Here is a 25,855-nt window from a genome sequence, read left to right on the forward strand (position 1 = left end):
TCCTCCAGGGATTCCTTCAAAAATATACCCAGAAATTCCTTCACGAAATTATCCAGGAATTATTTCAGGTATTCCTCTAGGCATTCCTACAGGATTTCATCCAAGCATTTCTCCGTGAACTCTTCCAGGAATTCCACCAAGAATTCCCGCAGGAATTACCCCAGGTAAATTTAGGAATTTCTTCAGGAAATTTTCCTGGGATTCATCCGGAAATTTTACCAGGAATTTCTCCTCCGATGATTCCTCTAGTATTTCCTCCAGAAATTCCTCCAAGAATTCCTCCTGGAATTCCTTCAGAAATTGCTCTAGCAATTCCTCCTGGAATTCCTCGGGAAATTCCTCCTGGTATTCCTCCAGATCTTGGAATTTCTTCATAAATTTCTCCAGGGATTCCTTCCTCGTCTAGAGATTCCTCCAGGAATTAATTCAAGGGTTCCTCCAGGAATTCTCCCAGGGATAGTTCCACGGAATAGCCCGAAGAATTTCTCTAGGCATTTCTCCAGCAATTCCTCCTAAGGTTTCGCCATGATTTTGTCCAGAAGTTCCTCGTGGGTTTCCGACAGAAATCTGTCCAGAAATTGCTCCAGGCACTCTTCCTGAGGTTTCTACAAAAATTGCTTCAGGGATTCCTCCAGTTTTTTTTTTTTCAAGGAATCCCACAGGGATTCTTCAAGAATTTTTCTAGAAATTCCTCTGAAGATTCCTCCAGGAATTAATAAAGAGGTTTCTTCAGAATTACCCCAGGAATTCCTTCAAAAATTCCTCCAGGGATTCCTGCATGAACTCCTCCTGAGATTCCTCTAGGAGTTCCTTCAAGGATTTCTTCAGGAATCCTCCAGGAAATCCTTCAGGGATTCCTTCAGAAATTACTCCACATATTTCTCCCGGAATTTATCCTGGAATTATTTCAGATATTCCTCCAGGAATTTCTCGAGGGTCTTCTCCAGGAATTCCACCAAGAATTTCTTCAGGAATTCATCCAGGAATTTCTTCAGAAATTAGTCCAGGAATTCCTCCGAGATTTTTTTTTCAGAAATTGCTTCAGCAATTCATCCAGGAATTTCTGCAGGAAATCCTCCAAGGCTTCAAAAATTGTTCCAGGATTTTCTGCAGAAATTCCTCCAGGATTTTTTCCAGGGATCCCTTCGGAAATTCTTCCATGGTTTCCTCCAGGAATAATTCCAAGAATTTCTCCTAAAGGGGTTCCTCCAGAAATTATCACACAGATGTTACTCCAAGGATTCCTCTAAGGATTTCTCCAGGAATTCTTCCTAGGTTTCCCACAGGAATTTGTCCAGAAATTCCTCCGGGCATTCCTCTTAAGGATTCTCTAGAAATTGCTCCAGGGATCCCTCCAGGGATTTTTCCAAGAGTTTCTCTAGAAATTTCTCTAAGGTTTCCTCCAGGAATTCCTCAAGAGGTTTTTTCAGCATTAGCCCAGCAATTCCTTTAAAATTTCCTCCAGGAATTCCTTCAGAAATTGATTCAGCAATTCTACAGCAATTCTTCCAGGAATTTCCCCAAGAATTCCTTTAGAGATTTATCCAGGAATTCTTCCTGGGTTTCCGACAGAAATTTGTCCAGTAGTTTTGTCAGGCATTTCTTCTGAGGTTCATCCAAAAAAAATCTTCAGGGATTTTTTCAAGAATTCCCAAAGGGATTCTTCGAAGAATCTCTATAGAAAAATCTCTAAAGATTTCTTCTGAAATTCCCCAAAAGGTTTCTTCTGAAATTTCTCCTGAGAGTCCCCCTAGAATTCCTCTAGGGAATCCTCCAGGAATTCATCCAAGGATTCCTTCAGGACGTCTTCCAGGGTTTGTTACAGGAATTACTACAGGAATTTCTCCAGGAAGTCCGCAAGGAATTTCCCCTGGAATTCTTCCAGGGATTTCTCCAGATATTCCTGCATGAATTCCTCCAGGAATTCCTTTGGGAATTTTTCCACGGATTAATCCAGGAGTTCTTCCAGGGATATTTATAGGAATTCATCCAGGAATTCCTCCAGGGGTTGCTATAGGAAATCATCTAGGGATTGCTCCGGGAATTTTTCTAGAGGTCTCTCCCAGAATTCCTCTAAAGGTTTCATCAGGAATTTATCTAGGAATTTATCCAGGGATTGTCCAAGAAATCATTTAATTATTCCTTCAGAAATTCCTCCAGGAATTTCGCCAGGAGCTCCGCCAGGGATTTGTCCAGAAGATTCTCCAGGATTTCCTTCAGAGATTCATCAAGGAATTCTTTCAGGTATTTCTCCAAGAACTGCTTCTGTTATTTTTCAAAGAATTTCTCTACGGATTCTTTCAGGAATTCGTCCAGAAATTCCTGAAAGGATCCATACAGAAAGTTTTCTAGGATTCCTCCAGGAATTCATCCAGGGATTCCTCGAGGCATACTTTCAGAAATTCCTCCAGGGATTCCTACAGTTTTTACTCCAGGCATACCTACAGGAATACCTCTAGGGATTTTTCCAAGAATTCCTTCAGAGATTACTCCGGGAATTCCTGTAGTGATTCCTCCAGAAATTCCTCTCGGATCAGTTCCTGAAAACACATCGCAAAAAGTTCGATGGGCGGACACCCTTTCAGTTCGTTCTGATTTTCAGCTCAATTCATTCACAATTGGACGGTGCTAAACTCGTCTGATGTTTGTATGGAGGTTCATCTGGAAAAACCAGAAATTGATCACCGCTACAAGCACCACACTGATTTGTATAGATTAGGTGAGGTTTTTTTTTAACGTAATGGGCCTGTTGGACTAAGGCCTAAGGCCTATTCACCGTGGTGGGGCTGCGACCTTAGGTATAGCTTCCGGTGGAGGAGCATTTCATACTGAGCCGCTGGATACCAGAACAAACGCTGTTTGAGCCGCACCTCCTTGGTGAACAGACGCTCGAGACGTACCACCTCAATCTAGCAGAAGTCAGAAGGACAACAATACCCAGGCTGCACTACCAGCTAAGCACACAACTCTTAGCTGGCTGTCTTTGTCATCGCTTGACTCGTGGAAGCAAGAAGTGGGAACTTGTGAGGACCAGAGCTATGATGGATGCTCTCCTTTTCGACTCACCGTTTTGCAGTCCAATATCTTGGTATACAAATAGCAGCACCAAGATCAACATAGGTGCACGGATCAAGACGGCGAGGGCTGCCTTTGCGAGTTTAAGAAATGTATGGAAAAACAATTAGATTGGTCGACGCACCAGAATTTGAATTTTCAACCCGAACGTCCCAGAGGCTTATGGCAACGTACTAGGAAATAAAGGAAGTATACAGAAATTACAGAAATTTGATCTGGCCACAGGTTATTTAAAGCGATGGTTGGAAATCGCCCAGGATGGAGATCTTTCAATACGGCCCTCTGCACCACCATAGGTGATCAGGACTTAAAGTAAATAAGTATTTTAAGTTTTTAATGTTCAATATTACCCTGTATTACGGTACTAATTCCAATGCATTCATCTCCGATCAGATGGTGCCTTTCCGGAACAACCTATTTGTACGACTCAATGAAACCGCAATCATTCTTCGGATAGGCAATGCCAAAGTTACGATTTTCGATAATTGCACCATTTCAGTGTGCAACAAGTGAATTTACTCGGTGTGCCTCCCCTGTGTTACTGTAGTTCTCCCTCAACCTTTCCATGCCGACATACAGTTATTCCTCACGTCGCTCAATGGCGGAATCTAGACCTACAATTCCGTCCCCGGTGCGTGAATGTGAATGTCACATTACGAATGTGTGTCATCCACTTCCGTGGTAGCGCAGAGCGTAGGTACATTCATGCACGATGTTCCTACGTGTTTGTTGTTTGTTTCGCCTCAATAGGCGCCTCTACTCGCAACGCAACAAAAGGAACTTTTATGACGTTCGATATGTTCTGGTCCTTTTTTTACGACCACATGAAGTTGCAACATAAAAAATGAAAGTTTTATCGCACCCGGCATAATGCGCGATTGGAAATCAATTAGAAATTATTGGCTGGCTCACTTCCGCTATTTTTATTGCAAAACGTAAATCGACGGGAAGTGTAAATTGTTGTCTTCATTCGTCCATAATATTTGATAGTTTTATTGTAAGTCACAATGCTACTAACATCAACAAATTTCGAAAATAATCCACAAGAATATATTATACTTAAAGATAACTTACAAAAATTATTCAAAATATATCAAAACTATTATACCTTACTGTGTAAAAACAGTAACTTTTGTTTTTTTTTTGTGATTTGCTGGATAAAATATAGAACCTGGTTTTCAGTTCAGTCTTTTAGAGGTACTTGCAGCATCAACAGCTGATTTTTTTTATTTGACCAGTGGAAAAATGCATCACTTGCATGATATATTCTATGCTCATGAAATTCAATCGAAACCCCCATTTCAAAAATACCCAGGACTGAACTGGACATTGACGGGGGTGCTTTGAATGCAAGAAAAATGTGAGTTTGCTCGAAGTTCACAAAAAAAAGATTTTCTGATTAAGGACCAGAGTGCCAATATATGTATTATATTACCAATCTATAAAAAAAAAACTGCATTAATCTATGGAGGAAATTACACTTTAATCTATATAGCAGAATAATAGATATTAATGTGAAGCGTTCATTTAAAAATAAATGTTTTAATTAGAAGCTCACACGGTGTCTTTATAGTTTTTGAAGCAATATGCAGGAAACTATATTGTTTATTTCAATGCGACCCTCGGTGGTGGCCAACCGCGCGAGTAACGGAAGGTTGAAAAAAGTATCAAGCAAATCTGCCAACAACTTCATAAGAAGTTCATCCTTCAAAAATGTGATCAGGGATTTTCTCAAAAACATCTCCAGGATTTTTCCTTATTTTTTTCAAAAAAATCTCATAGTATTCTTTTGAAAATTAATCAAAAGCCATCTCCTACTTCTCTGTTGGGGGATTTAGCAACTGCGTACAATTAACCCGGGAGCGGTCGCGTCGTGTACTGAGTACACGCACCATGAAAAATGCACGCTTGTGGTACACAGCGTGAGCGCGGCGTCGCTGCAGGTAGTCAAAGACGCGACTGCTCGAGGGTTAACTGAACTTTTGTGACGAATCTTAGTAGTTCCTCCAGGAATTCCAGAAACTCCTTCAGGAGCTCCTCCAACAACTGTTTCTGAAATTGTTTCAATGAAATCAAATCTCATCAGGAAATGTTTAAACATATCTATAGAAATTTCTTCAGTAAACCCTCGAAGAACCACTCCATCATGTTTTATGTAATATCATAGAATACTTCTGTAAATATCTGTGGAAGAATATCTCAAAGAATTCCCCTAGGAATCTCTAAAGGAATCACAGGAAATATTTCTGAAGTAACCACAAGAGGAATTCCTAAAAGAAACCATCTATGCATTTCTTCGGTTACCCCTGACGAAATTTGATATCTTGAATTGATGGAGGGTTCTTGAAACAATTTTCGAAGGAATCGATGAAAATCCTCTGAAAATTCTGTAAATGAAAAAATCCATGGAAAAATATTTGAGGTAATCTCTTACTGGCATTCATGTAAAATCCTTAAACTACTGAAGGAGTCTTAAGTGATATTTCAGAAGGAATTCCTTAGTAAGTTTTAGATGGAATCCATGGAGGAATTTCTAAAAGAATTCTTGGGGGAATTTTTGAATAAATTGTCGATCCTGAAGAAATCCCTGAAGATATTCTTGCACAAATCTCTGCTGGATTATGTAGTAATTGAGATTATGGGAATTTTCTGGAATATTTCTAGAAAGAGTAACTATAGAAATTTCAGGAAAGTCTCCCTCAGAAACCTTTGGAGGAATTCCTACAAGAGTTCATTAATAAATATTTAGAAAAATTCCAAGAGAAATCTCTTACCAAAATTCATGTTCTGAAAGAATTCCCGGAGGAATTCATGAACATATTTTTTAAAAGAATCCCTGAAAGAATGCCAGGAGAAATAGTTTCACTACTGCAAAGGTTCCTAGTTTCCAAAGTATTATATGTAAAACTTTTCATGAATTTCATTGAATCCAAAAACACAACAGTATAAAAATAAAACCCTGCCCGAAATTGGACCATAAACAGACAACTTGTTGACCAGCTAACAGTAAAAATTTGAGATTTTTTGGTGTGTTTTATGCAAAGTAACAGTTAGTTGAACACTTTCTGAAAATGTAAGCATTAGGCTGTCTCAATCATCTTGTCTATCATATTTTTAGTGTTTACCATAAATTGTTTCAGCTCAATTGAACTTGTTGAAAAAAAAACAAAAGTAATCAAAGTACGATGTTTCCTAAATTGGGTTCTTCAAGGTCCATCCGAAAATAAATCGAAATCCCAAATTGCATCATTTTTGGGTTCCTGGCAACTATTTTAAAAGTTTTTTTCTTCGTGAATCGGAGAAAGCTTTTGACTGAACTGTCATTTTATGCAAGAATTTTAAAACTATTTTGTTTATTTAGCCTGCAAAATAAAGATATTGAAACACATTACTCGGAAAAAAATAGATTCGGTTACAGAAAAGAAGCAATATTGAATTCACTAAACAACCCAATGGAAGACTTGTGCAAAAACCTGGTTAATAAAAGAAAATTCACACCGCCTCCATCCAGAGGCTTACAATTGAAACTAAATAAATGAGGCCATGTTTTCAACAAATAAAAATTATTTTCAGGAAATGGGTTATTAAAAAAAAATCTTGTGAAATATGCACGGCTAATCGCGTTCGTAAATTTTTACTGAAATATCAACTGCTGCACTGAAATTCTGTACAAATGCAATACTTTGGTAAAACATTATCGTTTATCTGTAAAATTCTATTGAAGCTCGATAAAAGTTACTAACGGTACCGAATGTTTCCGTTGAAATATCGGAAAAACATTACATTATAAATCAATGTCAGTGATTTGGGAATTCTAAAGTGAACAGGGTAAATAACATCAGCCAATAACCCGAAAATAGTAGTTTATTTGTTTCAAAATGGAAAACTTTCTTGAAGATATAAATGAGCCATTTTACGAAACAACAACAATATTGATAATGATGTTATATATATATCTTTATTAGAGAGACTTTCAGCCCTTGGCTGGTTCGTCTCTATTTTTTATTTAATTTACATTAATTACATATTATTTACTTTTTTCTGTTACTGGTCTTACTTCTAGTTAACATCGGTAAATTGACAATTGAATTATCCAATATTTCTTCGATCTCATTCAAACTTTCATTAGATTCTTCATTCTGGGAGCACTGGTTTTTAATCTTCCTTTTTGGAGTGTTTTCTTTTCTGTCCGCTGACAGCCGTCGCTTGTTAGCTACATGTGTTTCGGCAGACTCACTGTCCGTAGCTTCAGCTTTACTATTGTTTGAGCTCTGATCGCCGTCGTCACGTTCTGGTTGCAGGTCGTCTTTCTTCTTGCCATCTCGCACCGATTGTTTTGCTACGTTATTGTCGCTTTGTGGATGAGTCTTCTTCGTCTTGGGTTGATTTTGGTATGTGACTAGTGTGGTGTCACCGTCAATGGTTAGATATGAAGGAATTGGTTGATTGAGCTGCATCCTTACCACTCTAACTCCGTTGAGAAGCCCGGGGAAGTAATGTTTCCACCTTTCCCTGCTGATGGATATAATAGTTCCAAATTGCCGTAAGTGTTCAACAATTACCGCTGACGGTGTTCTGGGCGGCAGATCATGAACACGTACATTGATTGCGCCATCCTCCGCGTATACTGGAACTTTGTACGTACTTTCGCCACATTTTACAGTGTGCTGCAAGTGGTGGGCATTCTGATATTGTTTATTTATTTATTTCGTCAACCGACGTAGACTAGTACATTTACATATACATATTTTTTGTTTCTTAATGCTATAGTTTATTCTAAGAAATACATAAAAAATATTAAAAAATTAAATTAGGATAGGTAGTGTATTTATAATGTTTTTAGGTGTTGGGACTTCGAAGACTGTAAAAGTATTTTCTAAGGTTATGCCGAGACATTGTAAAGTCAATGGTTTCGCAGTGTTGATTCACTAGTTTACAGCATTTTTGAACTCGGTAAGCTGATGATCATTTTTGGTGTAGAATCATGCCCTGAGTTCGAAAACGCGAAAGAAAAAAATTACAGTAGAGCGGAAATTTTTTCGACTTTCCATACAAGGTTGATGATTTGAAATCGATTTTTGTTCTATTTTTAAGCAAAGTCGCTCACTTCAAACATCTCATACTCCGTAATGAATGCTCCGATTGAGCTGAAATTTTTACTGTAATACGCCTACATATGATATGTCAAATAAACGTCGAGAAAGAATTTTTAAGTTGGTTTTTTCTTATTGAAAAAAATACATTTCTTCAAATTTTTTTGGGAATTTTGCTAAAATTTAAGAAGATTGTCCCTAAAACTCGCCAATATCTTGAATTTCATCAATTTGACGCAAAACCTGTATTCAGATGATCGAATGGTATTGTATTCAGCTTTTAATTTATGGAAAAAGATTTAAAATTGGTTGAAGAAAACGCAAAATATTTGAATTTTAGTAAATTACATATTTTAAAAAGTTGCAAAACTCGATATTGAGCTAAAACTGAAAATCTGTTCTACTTAAAATTTTTTGAAGGTCGGTTTCGAAATCAGCACTAAATTGTGCTTCACAAATTTTGGTCGTTGACAGAAGTTCACGATTTTCGTTTTATTTTGTAAACTTGTGTTATAAATGTCCATCATTCGATTAAGAGGCCCAAATTTGGCGTAGTTTGTTCTACGGTGGTTTGTTATGAATATGTTTCGATTTCGTAGTTGCCGAGAAGGTATGTAAAAATTTAATGAGGATAAGATTTTTGTTGAATCAATACGTTGTGAAACGATATCGTTAACAAAAGAAACCATTGCAATTTCACGCCGCTCTTTCAATGTTTGTATGTCGATAAGCTTGCAGCGTGCTTCATATGATGGAAGTGGAAATGAAGTCCAACCTAATTTACGAAGAGCATATAATAGAAATTGCTTTTGTACTGATTCTAATCTTTCTTCGTGCGTGATTGAAAAAGGAGACCATACAATGCTGCAATATTCCAGTATTGATCTTACATATATGTAAGATCAATACTGGAATATTGCATATATGCAATATACAGAGTTTTGATTGTGTATGGGTCATTAAAGTTGTAGCAGAAACGCTTAATAAACCCTAGCATGTTATTAGCCCTGTGAATTATTGTGTTGTAGTGGTCTACGAAAGTAAGCTTAGAGTCTAAGATTACTCCTAAGTCTCTTACTCTTTCACATTTTTCCACATTTTGATTTCCTAATGCAACTGAAATGTTTGGTGTTGTTCGTTTTCTGCTAAATGATATTAAGTTGCATTTTTTTACATTTAATTCTAAAAGGCTTTTTTTGCACCATACGTAGAATATGTGAATTTCATTGTGGAATACATTGATGTCTTCTTCATTTCGTATTTCCAGAAAGAGCTTCATGTCATCGGTATAAATTTGTTTAAAATGAAGGAAATGTCGTTTACATACATAATAAAGAGAAGAGGTCCTAAATGAGAGCCTTGGGGGACACCTGAAGTGACTTGAATTGGGTTTGACTTGTTTCCATTGAATTTAATTATTTGTTGACGGTCAGTTAGGTATGATTCAAGCCATTTCAGGAGAATTGGCTCAATTCCGATTTTTTGTAGTTTGAAAAGTAGCATTGGTATGTCAATGCGATCAAATGCCTTACTAAAGTCCGTGTAGAGAGCTTCCACGTGGTTTCCATTATCCATTGCGTTTAATGAATAGTCTATGAATTGCAGTAAATTTGTTGAGGTCGACCGACCTTTGAAGAAGCCGTGTTGCATATCAGTAATTCTGTTTTTGGTTTGGAGAAATAGCTTTTCGTTGACAATTGCCTCGAAAAGTTTCGGAATGCAAGAGATAATGGCTATACCACGATAATTACGTACGTCTGATTTTCGGCCAGATTTGAAAATAGGTACTAGAAAAGAGCTTTTCCATAGTTTTGGGAAATTACCAGATTCCAGCGACATATTAAAAAGCCAAAACAAAGGAGCAGTCAGTTCCTGTGCTAAAGTTTTCATGAATACTGGGGGGATCCCGTCAGGACCAGGACCTTTTGAGGCGTCTAGATTCTTAAGATGTTTGGCTGTGTCCATATCGATCATCTCGATATAAACACAATTATGCACATTGTTAAACTGGATATTTGTCGCATGATCAATGTCCAATAATTCTTCACAGACGAATTTGTGTATAACTGAAATCTCGAGATGTTTGGGTAAAACACTAAAATCGATAACCAAAGTGTTCTCCCTTTTGGCACCCATGGTATCGCGAATAGTATTTCGATAGCAGCAAAGAGAAGCGCGTCCGAATCGTACAAGCTGTAGCTGTCAACTGATAATGATGTTGATATTCCCGTATTAGTGCACACCTCCTCTCGAATTTTTGTTTATTATAATCGGCTCGTGAAATGGACTATTCTCTTGAGTTTCATTGTGGAAAGTTGAACGCTGCCGTTATCTACATATATTGAATAACATCACTAAAAGAACAAATATCTCAAAAGCACCAAGACATAACTTTCCAAATATTAACAGGATATCCGCCTACTAAAAGCTAGGATAGCATGTGGATGATGTTCGTTGCCTTGTTTAACGTTCGATTTTGGTGACGATGAAAATACAATGCAGCCATTTTTATTTATTCCAAATCGTTCAAACAGTTTGAATTTAAAACGATTTAAATTTTGATGAATATTCCGCTCCATATAGCACTACATATTTGCACATTGTACAGCATAACTTGTAATTAAAATTGCTTTCAAACGCAAGGTTCTTTCCTTTATAGTGCTATATATTAAAAATTCACTAAATGATTTTTTTTCATCAATGCTTAGGCATATGAGTCAATTTAGGTTGATTTACATTCGATAGCTGACATATTTGCGGCGAGAAAGCATGAATAAAAAGAATGATTTCGAATATTAGTATCAAATTGGTATCAAATGGGGCATAATGGACACCCTAAGCAAATGAGTGCGTTAAGCCTGTATTACCGAGAAAAACTTAACATATCAGTTGGCTTACAACTCTAGCTTCCCAAGTAACACACATGTTATATAAAAGTTACGACGGTGCAAGTTTTGGTTGTATAGCAGTTTATTTTACGTTATTTCAACACAATGTTAGAATTACGTAAAATAAACTTCTATACAACCAAAACTTGCGCTGTCGTAATATTTTTATTTTTTTTATTCCGTATCGGGTATTTCCATCACTGCGACCAGTTTTTTGATCCATTGTGACATATGCCCCTGATAAGTTTTATTATAGCTATGTATATCAAGATGACGTACCACTATTGTGAGTGATCGCCATCGTTTGATTAATAGCATTAACCCAGCACGGTTCCACATTTCGAATGAACTGCACTACCGTACTGGGTGTTGTTCTCCAAATGTCAGAGGGTTCTAACAGCCCTTTGACGAAGAACTTACGTCTTGTTGTAAAGAGTGCCGGACAGTGGCACAGTAGATGTTCCGAGTCTTCTTTATCTGTGCCGCAAAAGCGACACATATCGTCTTGAAGTTTTCCCATAAGCTTCAAGTCATATCGGCTCGGACAATGACCTGTTATAAGCCCAGTATATACGCTTAGATCTTTTTTGGAAAGATCCAGTATTTTACAAGTCTTAGAAACATTTGGAATAATAAATCGCCTTGCTTGTCTTGCTATACAAGTGTTTTTCCAATTGTTCGTCACTTTCGAGTGTTCTCTTATTTTGAACTCCATTCGCAAAGCACAGGCAGATAGCCCACAAAAAAGGTTCGGGCCCTATGAACTGAAGAGATGATCCAAGCCTTGCTAATTCATCGGCTCTTTCATTTCCATCAATTCCACAATGGCCAGGAACCCAATATAAGTTGACCTGATTACGACAGGACAGATCTTGAAGTGATTTAATGCACTCCCAAACATGTTTTGATGTACATACCGCTGACTTCAAAGCATTTAGTGCTGCTTGACTGTCAGACAATATGCATATATTTGAATGCCTATAATTTCTTTGCAAACATATATTAGAGCATTCTAAAATTGCTTGAATTTCTGCCTGGAATACAGTTGGATACTTTCCCATGGGTATCGACAGGTTTATCCCTGGGCCAGTTACTCCTGCTCCCACTTTGTTGTTCAATTTTGAACCGTCTGTATAAAAAATAATCGATCCTGGTCGAAATTCTGGACCACCGACTCGCCACGAACTTCGATCAGGGTCATAAACTTTAAACATACGGTCAAAATTGTACTTTTTCTCCATCCAGTCTTCGTTGTTCATAACTATGGAGTTTATGCCAAAAGTTTTTAGAATACTAAGATGCCCATTAAGGTCACCTTCCAAGAGGTTCGTAGATCTTTTGATTCTTAGAGCGCTCTTTTCAGCTTCAAATTGTATAAATTGATGTAATGGAAGCATGTGTAATAAAGCATCCAATGCCAATGAAGGAGTGCTTCTCAATGCTCCAGTTATTGAGAGAGTCGCTAGTCTTTGTAATCTTCCTAGTTTTCTCTGAGCGACGGATTCTGTGGTTTTCTGCCACCAGATCAGTGAGGCATAGGTAATCCTGGGTCTCACGATTGCCGAAAAGATCCAATAAATCATTTTCGGTTTCAATCCCCACTGCTTACCAAATGTTTTTTTGCTTATCCAAAGAGCATTTGTCGCTTTTGTGATTATCTGCTCTAGGTGTGAATTCCAATTCAGTTTGCTGTCAAGGACTACTCCGAGGTACTTGACTGTATTTGAAAGATCTACAGATATGCCTTTCAGGTATAAATTATTTATAGAAAATTTTCTCCTCTTTGTAAATGGTACAATAGTAGTTTTTGAAGGATTTACATTCAATCCTTCCCTATCACACCACGATGAGATACAATTTAGAGCAGTTTGCATTCTGTTTGCGATGATTTGGTCATATTTCCCACGCACTATTATGACTATATCGTCTGCGAAACCAATTATTTCAAATCCCTGTGATTCTAAGTTTTTCAGAAGATCATCAACTATCAAAGACCACAGAAGAGGTGATAAGACGCCTCCTTGTGGGCACCCTTTCACTGCTCTAACAGATATAGAGGAGCTTCCAAGGTTTGCTGATATCTCCCTTTTGGCTAACATTTCATTAATCCAATCAACAACACATTTATTGAAACCTCGTTTCATCATGGCCGTTGCTATTGAATTATGAGATGAATTATCAACAGCTCCCTCAGCGCTGTCGTAACTCTGTTATAACATGTGTGTTGCTTGGGTTGCTTCCAACGTATTTCATTCAGCTATTTTGAGAAAATTCTGATCAAAAATAAAATACTTCAACCATTGCTAAATCTCCGTGTACATGCAGATAAGGTAACAATTGACTTGTTTTTATGATGGAGACACTCAAATGCTCGTAATACCTTATTTGCTGCTGCTTCGAAATCATAAGAATTTCACCATATGGTTATTTTGGAGGAATATAATTGGTACTTTTGAAAAATAGAACACTGACTTGTTCTTTTACACTTATGCATTAAAGGCTTAACATAAAAGTCAACGGTTTCGGCAAAAAATATGGGTGTCCATTTCGCCCCGGGTGTCCATTATGCCCCGATCTCCCCTAATTAAAAGAAAAATTTTGGTCCTTATTACATTTCATACCTTGTTAAAAATGATAGGTCGCGGTTTGGTTCTGGCCGAGATGGATCTTGAAACAAGGAAAAATGGGTTTGTATTCCTAATCTTTTATTCGGTTTTCACTGGTTTGGAACAGAAAGGACTAGGGTTCCGATACATGGTCATTAGCGGTATCATTTCTTGACTTTTTTGTTAAGGAATTCGATTTTGACTGAGCAATTAGCGTGTTAAAAGCGGAACCTATCGATCATAATACTAATTTGCGATTATGCTAACAATTAATACTGTAACAAAACCGATCAAAAACTTCTCAACCCAAGTAATAAACTTGTCACAGAAGAGTAACGGCAGCGCAGGTTTTGGTAACGCAGGAGTCACTGTGACTTACTTCGATTAAGTTACAGTGACTTCTGCGCAATAAAAACCTGTGCTGCCGTTACGCTTCTGTAACAAGTGTGTTACTTGGGAATAGTGATAAAATAACACGACATGCACTAAACAAAGGACACGGGATATGCATACTACAATAGATCAACTGTTGGTCGCAGTGGTTTATGTTCCGAACAGTGATAAAAAAAAGTACCCCTTTAAATTCATGCTCCCAAATTCATCCTTTTTTTCAATAGATGATTGAGACATTGGCGTGGCTGGGACTTTTTTAAAGCGGGCCCAGAAAGACCTTAGTCTTGGCGACTATAAGGTAGCATGGACTCTAGATATATGAGTAAATTCATCTAGTGAGGCATTTGATTGTGTAAAGGCAATTGAAAAACTTGAAGGGAGTACTGATCGAAGGTTTTGGCTAAGCTTATAAAGAGTTTTTTTTTGCAATTTCTCATCGTAATAGGCTGTTTTACCTCACGCAAATCTAACTGGAAAAGGCCTACTTTCCCACACTAAATTAACAGTGCTGTAATGGTTCATTACAGCACTGATTTGCGTTGCGTCATGAACCATTACTCGGCAAGCCTCGTTGGACAAATGTACGACTCGTGCTGTAAAAATCGTCATTCTGCACCTTGTTGCGTAAACTACTATTCTGAAGAAATTTCTTGCGAAAACCTCAATAATGTTGAACTAGTTTAGGCATGTAAGGCTTGACAATGTTCTAGATGAAATTCCAAGAGAAGTTGTCGTCAGTTGTAATGTGAATTCTTACGATGTTTACATTTCTAGAGGAAAAAAAATAATAAATGCTCAAACTCGGGCTCAATAGAGTTCCTTGAGAATTTATTTAATGTCTCTTAGGAAGCACCCACAAATGACGTAGCATTTTTGGCCGATTTCCACACCCTTTCCCCCATCGTAGCCTGTTTTCGCATACCAATACATGGTCCCATTTTGATATTAAAATAAATTTGCGAATTTCTTAAGTGGAGTTTTGATGGGAAAAGTAGGAAGATTGATGTAAAACTTTCTAATGGTAGCTTCTAAAGGTTTCTTCGAAAATCTTTTGAAAAAAATCTTCAAAGAATCTTATTCTAGTAATACATAGATGACTTCATGAATTTCATGAACAAACCTCCAGCTTTGCCGTGTAACGCTGATATTATATATGCTCTTGAAATTTCGTTATTGAACTTTACCCACAATATGTCCATAAGTTCTGCAAAACATTACACCTCGACTTCAAGAGTAAATGTTTCGAGGAATTTCGTCAGAATAACTTCACGACAACGCCAAATATTTCAGAGATTACAGTATATATTCCTGCAGATAATTTGCTAGGAACTTTTCACTTCTTCTTCTTCTTCTTTATGGCTCGACGTCCCCACTGGGACTTGGCCTGCCTCGCTTCAACTTAGTGTTCTTTGAGCATTTCCACAGTTATTAATTGAAGGGCTTTCTTTGCCTGCCATTGCATGAATTTGTATATTGTGAGGCAAGTACAATGATACACTATGCCCAGGGAGTCGAGAAAATTTTCCCGACCGGAACGGGAATCGAACCCGCCGTCTCCGGATTGGCGATCCATAGCCTTAACCACTAGGCTAACTGGAGACCCCAACTTTTCACTTATGTCATTTTATTTTTCTGTGAATGATTCCACTCAGATTTGTATGAGCAACTTCTCACTATAATTCTGTTGAAAATGCGTGAAGTAATCACCTTGGAAGTACCAATGCATAATTTTTAAGGGCTTTCTCCAGAAATATATGAAATTATGCCTGAAGTGCTTTAAGAATCTAGATTTTCTAAAAACACCTGTTAGATGTGGCTATGGAAATCAAAAAAAGTTTCATCTGAAGTTATTTAACTTGTTTCGTCAAAAAAAAAAATGGGCATCAAATTCTGCTGTTTAAAATGTGGCAAGGAATATATGGCCATATATTCCAGGAATACTATCAGAACAACCTTGTAAAGCTTAAAAATCCTCGGAATGCAATTTCTTTTCGATCAAAAATCAGTGTTTGCAAGAATTTTAATCAAATACTTGATTTATGATGAAAAATATGATTATCGGGTACACAGATAAAAATAATGAGACTTGCACGTCATGTTAACTTAGTGTTATTATGATTTACATGATATATTATATAAATTTGTATTATATGTCATGTTAAACACTCAAAGTCATGCTGAATTACATGACATATAATGGAAGTTTACATGATATTTCATGGATTTTACATTAAACGTCATGTAAACTTCTGTGACATCCCACGCTCCAATTATGTGCATCATATGTCACAGAAGTTTACATTTTTTTTCGATCTGGGTAGTGTCAAATAGTGTAGAATCGAATGCAAAAACAGAAACATTTATTTAAAAAATCCATTGATTGGCAAAAGTTTAGTAGAACACACTTTTGCCATGTTTGAAATTTTCGGAAAACCCCAGGAATTTCAATTAAACTTCCCAGGTTTCGGGAAGTTTTTGCCTTTCTCGTATACCAAGTGTATTGTAAACCGGGATCAAATTGATCTTCGGGTCGAAATTGATCACACGTTTTTCGGTTAGGTTTAGCATATTTTAAGTAATTTCCTTTCATCTATCGTGCATTTGGGAACCGATACTAAACGATATTTGCTTGGAAACTATTTGAAGTATGTTTTATCTAACGGAAAATCGTCTGATCAATTTCGACCCGGAGATCAAATTGATCCCGGTTTACGGTACTGGAAAGGCTATATGTTCACTCCAAAAATGACTTTTTGATAGGAGGCTCGGAGGGTCGAGTCACATATACCAATCAACTCAGCTCGACGAATTGAGGTGATGTCTGTGTGTGAGTATGTATGTGTGTATGTGTGTGTGTGTATGTGTGTGTGTACAAAAAAAACTCACATCACTTTTTGGCAGTAAACTTCAACCGCTTTTAATGACCGACGGTTCATTCGACGCGGAATCTGGTCCCATTGTTTCCTATTGAAAATGGTTCGGATCGGTCCAGCCGTTCCGGAGTTATGGCCATTTAGGTGTTCCGGACCGGTACCCCTAGAAGGGGTCAGATATGGAAACGCTACAAACCCATCCATGCGACACATCAAACTACGGCATTTTCGATTACTTGATGAACGGTAAGCAGAAAAATGGTCTCAGACCATATCTGAACCCCGGAATCTGTCCCGGAACCGGTTCCGGGTGTCCCGCCGGAAGCGACTAAACATAAAAGTGAACTAAACCCATGCATGCGACATATCAAACCGAGGCTTTTTCGATAACCTGATGAACAGTAAGAAGGAAAACATTCTCAGATCATATCGGAACCGGTAGTATTCCGGAACCGGTTCCAGATGTTCCGCTGGAGGTGGTCAAGTATAAAAGTTAACCAAACCCATGCATGTGACACATCAAATAGTGGCTTTTTTGATATCCTGATGAACGGTAAGCAGGAAAGTATTCTGAGACCATATTTTATTTGGACCGGTTGTGTTCCAGAACCAGTTCCGGGTGTCCTGTCAAATATAAAATTGAACTAAAACCATGCCTGCGACATATCATACCGCGGCTTTTACGATAAACTGATGAACAGTAAGCAGGAAAGCATTCTCAGACCATATCGGAACCAGTAGTGCTCCGGAACAGGTTCGAGATATCCCGTCGGAGGTGGCTAGGTATAAAAGTTAACCAAACCCATGCATGCGACATATCAAATAGTGGCTTTTTTGATATCCTTATGAACAGTAAACAGGAAAATATTCTCAGAACATATCTGAGCCGATAGTGATCCGGAACCGATTCCGGGTGCCCCGCCGGAAATGGCCAAATAAAAAAGTGAACCAAACCCATGAATGCGACACATGAAATCGCGGATTTTTAGGCATCTTGATTTGGCAAAAAAAGTTTCCGGCCATATTTGGGACAACCGGTAGTATTCCACAACCGATTACGGGTGCGCCATCGGAAGTGGTCAAATGTAAAGGAGAACCAAACCCATAAATGTGACACATTAGCAGCAGCAAGAAAATAGTCTCTCGCCACATTTAAGACTACCAGTAGTGTTCCGGAACCAGTTTTGAGTGTCTCGCCGGAACTGGCAAAATGCACAAATGAACCACACCCATGCATGCGGTACATCAATTCGCGACTTCCTAGGAAAACTGATAAATTGTTAATCAGAAACTAGACTAAGACCACATCAGGGACAATCGGCAAGTGGTAAAATGTGAACCGAAAGTGACTTGGAAAGTGGTAAAATGCGAAATTGAACCAACCCCATGCGTGTGGTACCATAAAACCAAGCTAATTCGAAATGATTGCTGTCAAATAACCTGAGTAAACTTTTAATTCGATAAACTAACTCTATTTTAGTTTTTGTTTACATTGTAGGATTTGTTTTTGAACACAAATCCTACAGATATGGAGATGATACGAATTGATAGCTTGTTCATTAACGATTGTTGGCTTCCAAAGTTCACTGCGGTTGATCAGGTGTCGGATAGCACCAAATTTAAACTTCTAGAAGTAGAAGCTGCACGAGGATCCGCTGCGGGTGTGAGTAGCATCACAATATCGGATCATTTGTATTTACAGTGTGTTACACTGTGGCATTTGATCATTCTGTAATTCGACAAATGTCGAATGTGCGGGGTACGAATTAAAAAGTGTCGTATTGAAGAGTGATGAATACGCGGGGTTTGACAGTACATCAAATAGCAGCTTTTTTGATAACACGATGATCAATCCGTAAGACCATATTTTAGACAACCGGTAGTGTCCGAAACCAGTTCTGGGTGCCCCATAGCGTGGTTCAAAAAATCGATTTTGCTCCACACCGATTATTCGATTTGTAATCAGAATCTATGCCTTCTCCCGAAATTTGAGCTGAATTGGCTGAAAATTGAGAGTGCACAAGCCCTACGAAGTTTGTATGGGAATTAGTATGGGAAAAGGACGTTTTTCATTCAATTGACCGTAGCATTTCCCCAAGTGCCCTATAGTGTTAGTTGATTCTTGGTACTCCTAGGCTACTCTATCAGCTACAACTTTGCCGACGACCATATTCAAATCGGACGCCTCAATAATTAGTTATTGATTTTTATCCAGAAGGAAAATCTTTGATCATGATGATTACACTATTCGATAGGCATCACTGCAATTTGCCTTGAAACATAGTAGCCATGATTTATGTGTGCTATCTTTGGCGCCATGTGCAGCAATGTTGCCTGCTGGGAAGCTGAACGATCACTGTTAAAGTTTCTGCTGCTGGTCAAAAATCGATAACTAATTAATGAGGCCTCCGATTTGAATGTGGTCTTCGGCAAAGTTGTAGCTGATAGAGTAGCCTAGGAGTACCAAGGGTCAACTAACACTATAGGGCACTTGGGGAAATGGTACAGTCAATTGAATGAAAAACGTCCTTTTCCCATACTAATTCCCATACAAACTTCGAAGGGCTTGTGCACTCTCAATTTTCAACAAATTCAGCTCAAATTTCGGGAGAAGGCATAGAATCTGGTTATAAATCGAATAAGCGGTGTGGAGCAAAATCGATTTTTTGAACCACGCTAGTGCCCCACTGGAAGTGGATGTAAAAGTGATCTATACCCACGCATGAGATAAATCAAATCGTTTTTTTTTTTAGGTAACGTAATGAACGTTAGCAATGAAATAGTCTCAGACTATATTTGGGAGACCCGGTAGTGCTCCGGAACCTGTTCTGTTACTGCATCGAAAGTAACCAAATGTACCATGCGACATCACATCACGGCTTTTTCAATAACCCGAGTAACGACAAACTAGAAAATAGGCTTATACCACATTAGAGACTACCAGTAGCATTGCACAACCAGCATTTGATGCTTCGCCGGAACTACGAAAGTTGCAAGCGATAAATATGTGCAAGAGAGAAAAATCTTGACAAATTAAACCCACATACAAACAGACGTCTCACTATACTCAATACCTATCGTTCTTATTTTCAACTAGGGGGATTAGGGGCATAATGGACACCCGGGGTGAAATGGACACCCCTGTTTTTGCCGAAACCGCTGACTTTTATGTTGAACTTTTAATGCATTAGTGTAAAGGAACAAGTAATTGCTCTATTTTGCAAAAGTTCAATTTATATCTCTACAAAATAACCAAAATATCATTGAAATTGAAATATGTTTTTCATATGGTGAAATTCTTATAATTTCGAAGGAGCAGCAAATAAGGTATTACCAGTGTTTGAGTGTGTCCACCATAAAAACAAGTGAATTGTTACCTTATCTACATGTATGTGGAGATTTAGCAATGGATGAAGTATTTTATTTTTGATCAGAATTTACTCAAAATAGCAATTTTAATGTTGTAGTCGATTCGGGGCGAAATGAACACTGACAATTACGAATGGATGCACGTCCATTGCATACTGTTAGGCATTTAAGAGAGTTTGAAAAAATCAATCCGATTTTTTTAGTCTTAAATTTATTTAATTAACTTTGATGTTATGTAAACTCGTCTTACACACTAAGATTCAGATGTTCCAGCTCAGTAATTTTTTCACTGAGTTCAGTATTTTTTCCATCTTTTTACTGAGTTTTCAACAGCAGATTTATTTCGGTACACTCGGTAATCGTATTTACCGTTCACCAGTAACGATATTTACCGTGCTTCAGTAACTTTTGACAGTTTGTGAGCTGAGCTCGGTAACTCATTTACAGAATATCCGCAAAATAAATAACCGAGCGTACCGAGTTAAATCTGCTGTTGAGAACTCAGTAAAAAGATGGGGAACATACCGAGCTGATCTTAGTGTGTAGATGGAGTATTATGCCTGTGGTATTGATCTTCGTAGGCAATTTGCTTAACTGGTCGATGTAATCAAATAATTAGATTAAAATATGCAGGGGTGTCCATTATGTCCCGATGGGTGTCCATTTCGCCCCGTACCTTTCCTGCCAGCCCTTAAAAACACACGGTTTACAATTCATTATTTCTTCACAATAAAGACATTCTACAACCTGTAAATGATTGAAATACGTATGAAACAAGTTAAAGTTGTAAGCCAACTGATAATATGTTAGGTTTTTCTCTGTTATACAGGTCTAACGTGCTCATTTGCTTAGGGTGTCCATTATGCCCCTAATACCCCTATCATTGAAACATAGCCTAAAATATGCAGAAAAAATTTTGTCGAAGACCGCAAATTTATCTGTGATTGTGTAAAAAGTTATATCTTAGCTTGTTAGTATCGTCTTGATATTGATCAGCCTCCAGTGTTATTGAAGGTGTTCAAATAGTCAACTGAGAAGTCTGATATTATTCAGCCCTGCTTATACGTTGAACATAACGTCGGACTATGTGCCATCAAAAAGTTGTAAGTCAATTCAAAAATGGCTTTGATAAAATGCTTTCTTTACTTCAAATATATCCGGATTCAGGAACACTTTGACTTACAGTGTATCAAACAATTGTCCGTACAGCAATTTTTTGGTCAAAATAATCTTTCATTTAAATGATTATAACTTTTTTATACGTCAATCAAATACGCTGAAATTTTGACCAATTATAACCCATATATTAAAGCTCCATTGGTAAAATTTTGAGCGAAATCGGATAAGTTTTCTGAAAGTTATAGAACTTTTAGTAAAATTTATAAAATTATTGATTACATTTTTAAAACATTTTATCTTAATATGTACTTGATGAAACTTTTTCAATATTTTTCGTGTTACAGCTTATACCTAAGGCTTTCATATGCAGCTTCGCTTAAGGTTTTATATTCACTATAAAAAATATGAAAAATCTGTATATGTTCAGAGTGTCATTTGCAAATTTATCATATTTTGATCAATAAAAGTGCCAAGTGTTTTCAACTTTTTTAAACTCTCTTAATGATTTATTTTTATACAGGACCTACTAAACTTCGTTCAGTTAATGCACTTTTATTGGTGGAAAACGTTTGGCAGATTATATGTGCAAAATATGGTAAATTTTAAAACATCGTCAACTACATACGCACATTTTTCATATTGTTTGTAGTGAATATAAAACCCCAAACATGGCTGCATAAGAAAGCCATAGTTATAAGATGTAACACAAAAAAAAATGAAAAAAATTCATCGAGTACATATTGAGATATAATGTTTTAAAATGTGTTCAAACATCTTATAAGTTTTACTAAAAGTTCTATAACTTTCAGAAAACTTATTCGATCTCGCTCAAAATTTTACTAATGGAGCTTCAATATATGATCCATGATTGGTCAAAATTTCAGCGTTTTTGATTGACGCATAAAAAAGTTATTAACATTTGAATGAACAATTATTTTGGCAAAAAATTTGCTGTACGGACAATTGTTTGATACACTGTTCGTCGACGGAAAGATTGTAAGAACATATTCGACGAGAAAGGCACTATCACCACTAGGTGGATTAATTTGGGTTTTTAAATCTTGGAATTTCTCATATTTTATCCTGGGAAATCCCGAGCAAGACCTTCTAATCTCCTACTATTGCTTTAGATTTGCTGAAAATTTCAAGTGGCGGTTTTACGAAGCGTAAAACCGCCACTTGAAATAAATATATTTGAAAATAACATACTGTTTTGTCTTTCAAATTTAATAGTAATATTCAATCAGCTCCTGTAAAAAACTTCTTGTTGGACATATCTGCATAACAATATATTTCCAGCACTATAGTATTGAACTAGATAAACTTAAAAAAACTATGTTTACAAATTTTTATTTCTGAAACAGTAGTTTATTTTATCAAAATGCCAAAGACGCAAAATCTGTAGACTTTAAACTAAACAGTTAGTTTATGGCGTCTATCCTTTGCAGATGAGTGGCGAACTCCCACATTCTTGACAAATAATACGTTTAGTTTTTTTTATCTTCATTAGCGAGATTACTAAAGCGAGGCAAATTCACCTCGGGACTCACGACTTTACTTCCCTTTCGAAGTAAGAACCCTCATTTTGTAACTTTATTGGGAGTGGGATTCCATCCAAGGTTCTCAGCGTGATGGGTATGTGCTCTAATCATTTCACCAAATACATAGTCAAAGACATCATGTGCCGAAAATCCTTCGCTTGGGTGTATTTCCGCTCCAAGTTGTTCCGCTACATCGCGATCATGACTTTTAATGCACTGATAGCAAAATCTAATTTTACGAGATGAACCATGTAATGGCGTATTCAAATGAGCTTGATTTGATTTATATAACTCTCGTTCCGAAACATACGGCTTATAATATTATGTCGTTACTTTATCGTTCATCCAACTTTTTTCTGTCGAAATAACTGTCGTTTTATAAATTTCACTTCAAATTAGACCCACTGCACCCTTTCACTTTTCTGCTTTTTGAAAACTACTTTTGCTAAAATGTATAAAATTTGCATCCAAAGCTAGGAATGGCATCCTGTCAATCTCAAATAGCCCGCTTAACCTTTTGCATTTTGCCTTTTTCCAATTCCAAAACTGCAACACAATCCATCATGACCCCGCCATCCACCGCTCGTTATGACATTCAATTAATTCTTAATTACCAATCTCAACACTCATTTCCAAAAGCGTACTCACTTCACTTTGCGGCTGTGATGATGCACGGGTAGCTGGCTGATCTGGCTGCGACGAGATGAACCGGCAAATAATTCCTCCAAACTGGCACTCTCGGTGTTCTTTCCGCAGGACACTTTCTGGCAACCAACCAACGGACGCACTACTCAGGAAACCGATTCAATTAGCCAACCACACTGTAGAGCACTAGCTGCTTCGCGAATTTCTTCACTCGCTGACCACAAACCCCACTCGAGCGGGAGAGCAGAACCAACCAACCAAGACGAGACCAACACCGGAGGAAAACTGATCCCCGTTCGATCCTGGGTGGAAAATTATAACCCCAAAAACGAAGAAGAACACACTTGTTGCGCTTTCGCCGCCACTTTCTCACCGATAAGAGGTTAGTCGCGTTGTGAGCGGTGGCACAAGAAAGCTTCAATATTTATACCTTGTTCTGCCTGGCCATGCCACACTACCACTGACGGGCACTGCACTGGGGGGAAAATAAACCTAAGCCAAATTGTCGCCCCTCGCGCGCTCGTTCGCTCGCTCGCACGCATGTTTTCCCGAGGAGGGCTAGTGGGCGGGTGGCAGGATGAAAACGGACGACGGTGATGATGACGGCGATGATGATGATGGGGGTGGGTGGTGGATGGTCGATCGTTGCCGGCGTGGAGCAAAGCAGCAGAAGTCAAAAGCTATTTCTTTCGTACGTTTTTTTTTTCCGGTGTGAAGCACAATTTGTAGCAGATGGATATCGGGTTAGATATAGGGAATACAGTTTGGAACCAGCATACCTACTAGCACTACTTTGATGTAGGTGTTATTCGTGGACTGGTCATAGAGTTGGAGCGTGTTTTGATTAGAATGTGTTGGTTTTCACTTTCCAGTTTTTAATTTGCATGATCAGTTTGTTGTCTGCATTTTATATGGCTTTAAAGACACAGTAGTAGATTGAAGAATATTTAATAAGTGTACACAGGGAGGTGTAAAACTCGATGAATCCAAAAACGATCGTAATTTCATATACAGGGGGTGGCCAACTTTTTTTTTCTCACAAAAAGTTCAACAAGCTTCTATTTTTCATAGAGTGCATAAAAATATATCAAATTTTGACTATTTGTCAATCTATTATATGTGCCTCATTGATACAAATTTGTGCTCGATTGAATAATCTTTCACGAAACCAGAACCGTTCTCGTAAACCGCTATTTTTAAGACAACTAATTTGTGAACTGTCATATGTCCGAAACCAGTGAATCAAATTTAATGAAAATTAGGGTGTTCAATAGCAATAGAGTAAAGTGGGGCAAGTGTTTCTTTTGAAATTTTTTAGCTCAATTCAAATTATTACTTTCGGGTGTCAAGGTTTTTCGAAACCTTTCGAATGAGAGTCTTGCACTACAAAAAATATGAAAATTGATTAAGATATGAATAAATGTTGGTTTTTGCGATGGAACTTTTGACACATGGAATAGAATTGCAATGAATCCTTATTCGGTATTTTATTTCGAGTCGTAACTAGGTATATTTTGAAGATGCTTTGGCATGCATAACTTTTTGCAAAAAAGCTTTGGAAATCATATTTTACACATAGTGGGGCAAAAGTTTGAATTGCGGGACAAGAGCTCGGGTCATGTGGAAACTTCAGGTAAAAACCTAAAATTCTTCTATATATAGGTACATGTCTTTAAAAATAAGAAAACAAGTGAGATAACTCGATCAAAGTTATAAAAAATTGCCGTTTGACGAAAAAAGTTTTGGTGTGCTTTATTTAACCCTAATTTGGGTAAAACCTAAGTCGAATCTTAAAGTGTATTCCACATCCAAACATCAAATGTTAATTGGGTTCAGGTATTCCTATTACAAAAGTATCAAAACATGGTGTTCCAGTTAGCCAAGCTCAACAAACACTAGATTCGAACTTTTGCCCCAGCCAGCGGTGGGGCAAGAGTTCGAATTGAACTTAGAGTAAGGTGGGGCAAAAGTTCGACCTTAGTTGATAATTCAACCTATTTCAAAAAATCGAAGCAGATTTTAATAAATAAATACCATGTGGTGATTCTACCATCCAATAGCTAAAATTTTGCTGAACAAAGTTACGCCAAATGTCTTTTCAATTTTGAGTTACAACACTTTTTGTATGAGTGTGTTTTATTCGAACTCTTGCCCCACCACTGGGGCAAAAGTTCGATTCTAATGTTTGTGGAATTTCGCTAACCGTAGCACACTATTTTGACACTTTGGTAATAGGAATACCTGAAACCACTT

At 37.5% G+C, this 25,855-nt stretch overlaps 1 protein-coding gene across 1 annotated transcript in view; it reads right to left on the minus strand.

Moving 5' to 3' along the window:
- Positions 1–24,010, minus strand: part of LOC115266946 (uncharacterized) — a 91,909-nt gene extending 67,899 nt beyond the window's left edge. The window contains exon 1 of the mRNA XM_062848227.1: positions 23,606–24,010. The gene's annotated coding sequence lies outside the window, so the exon portion shown is untranslated. The remainder of the gene's footprint in view (positions 1–23,605) is intronic.
- Between the last annotated feature and the right edge of the window lie 1,845 nt (positions 24,011–25,855).

The sequence above is a fragment of the Aedes albopictus genome, chromosome 2, assembly GCF_035046485.1.
Source record: "Aedes albopictus strain Foshan chromosome 2, AalbF5, whole genome shotgun sequence".
NCBI classification, from domain to species: Eukaryota; Metazoa; Arthropoda; class Insecta; order Diptera; family Culicidae; genus Aedes; species Aedes albopictus.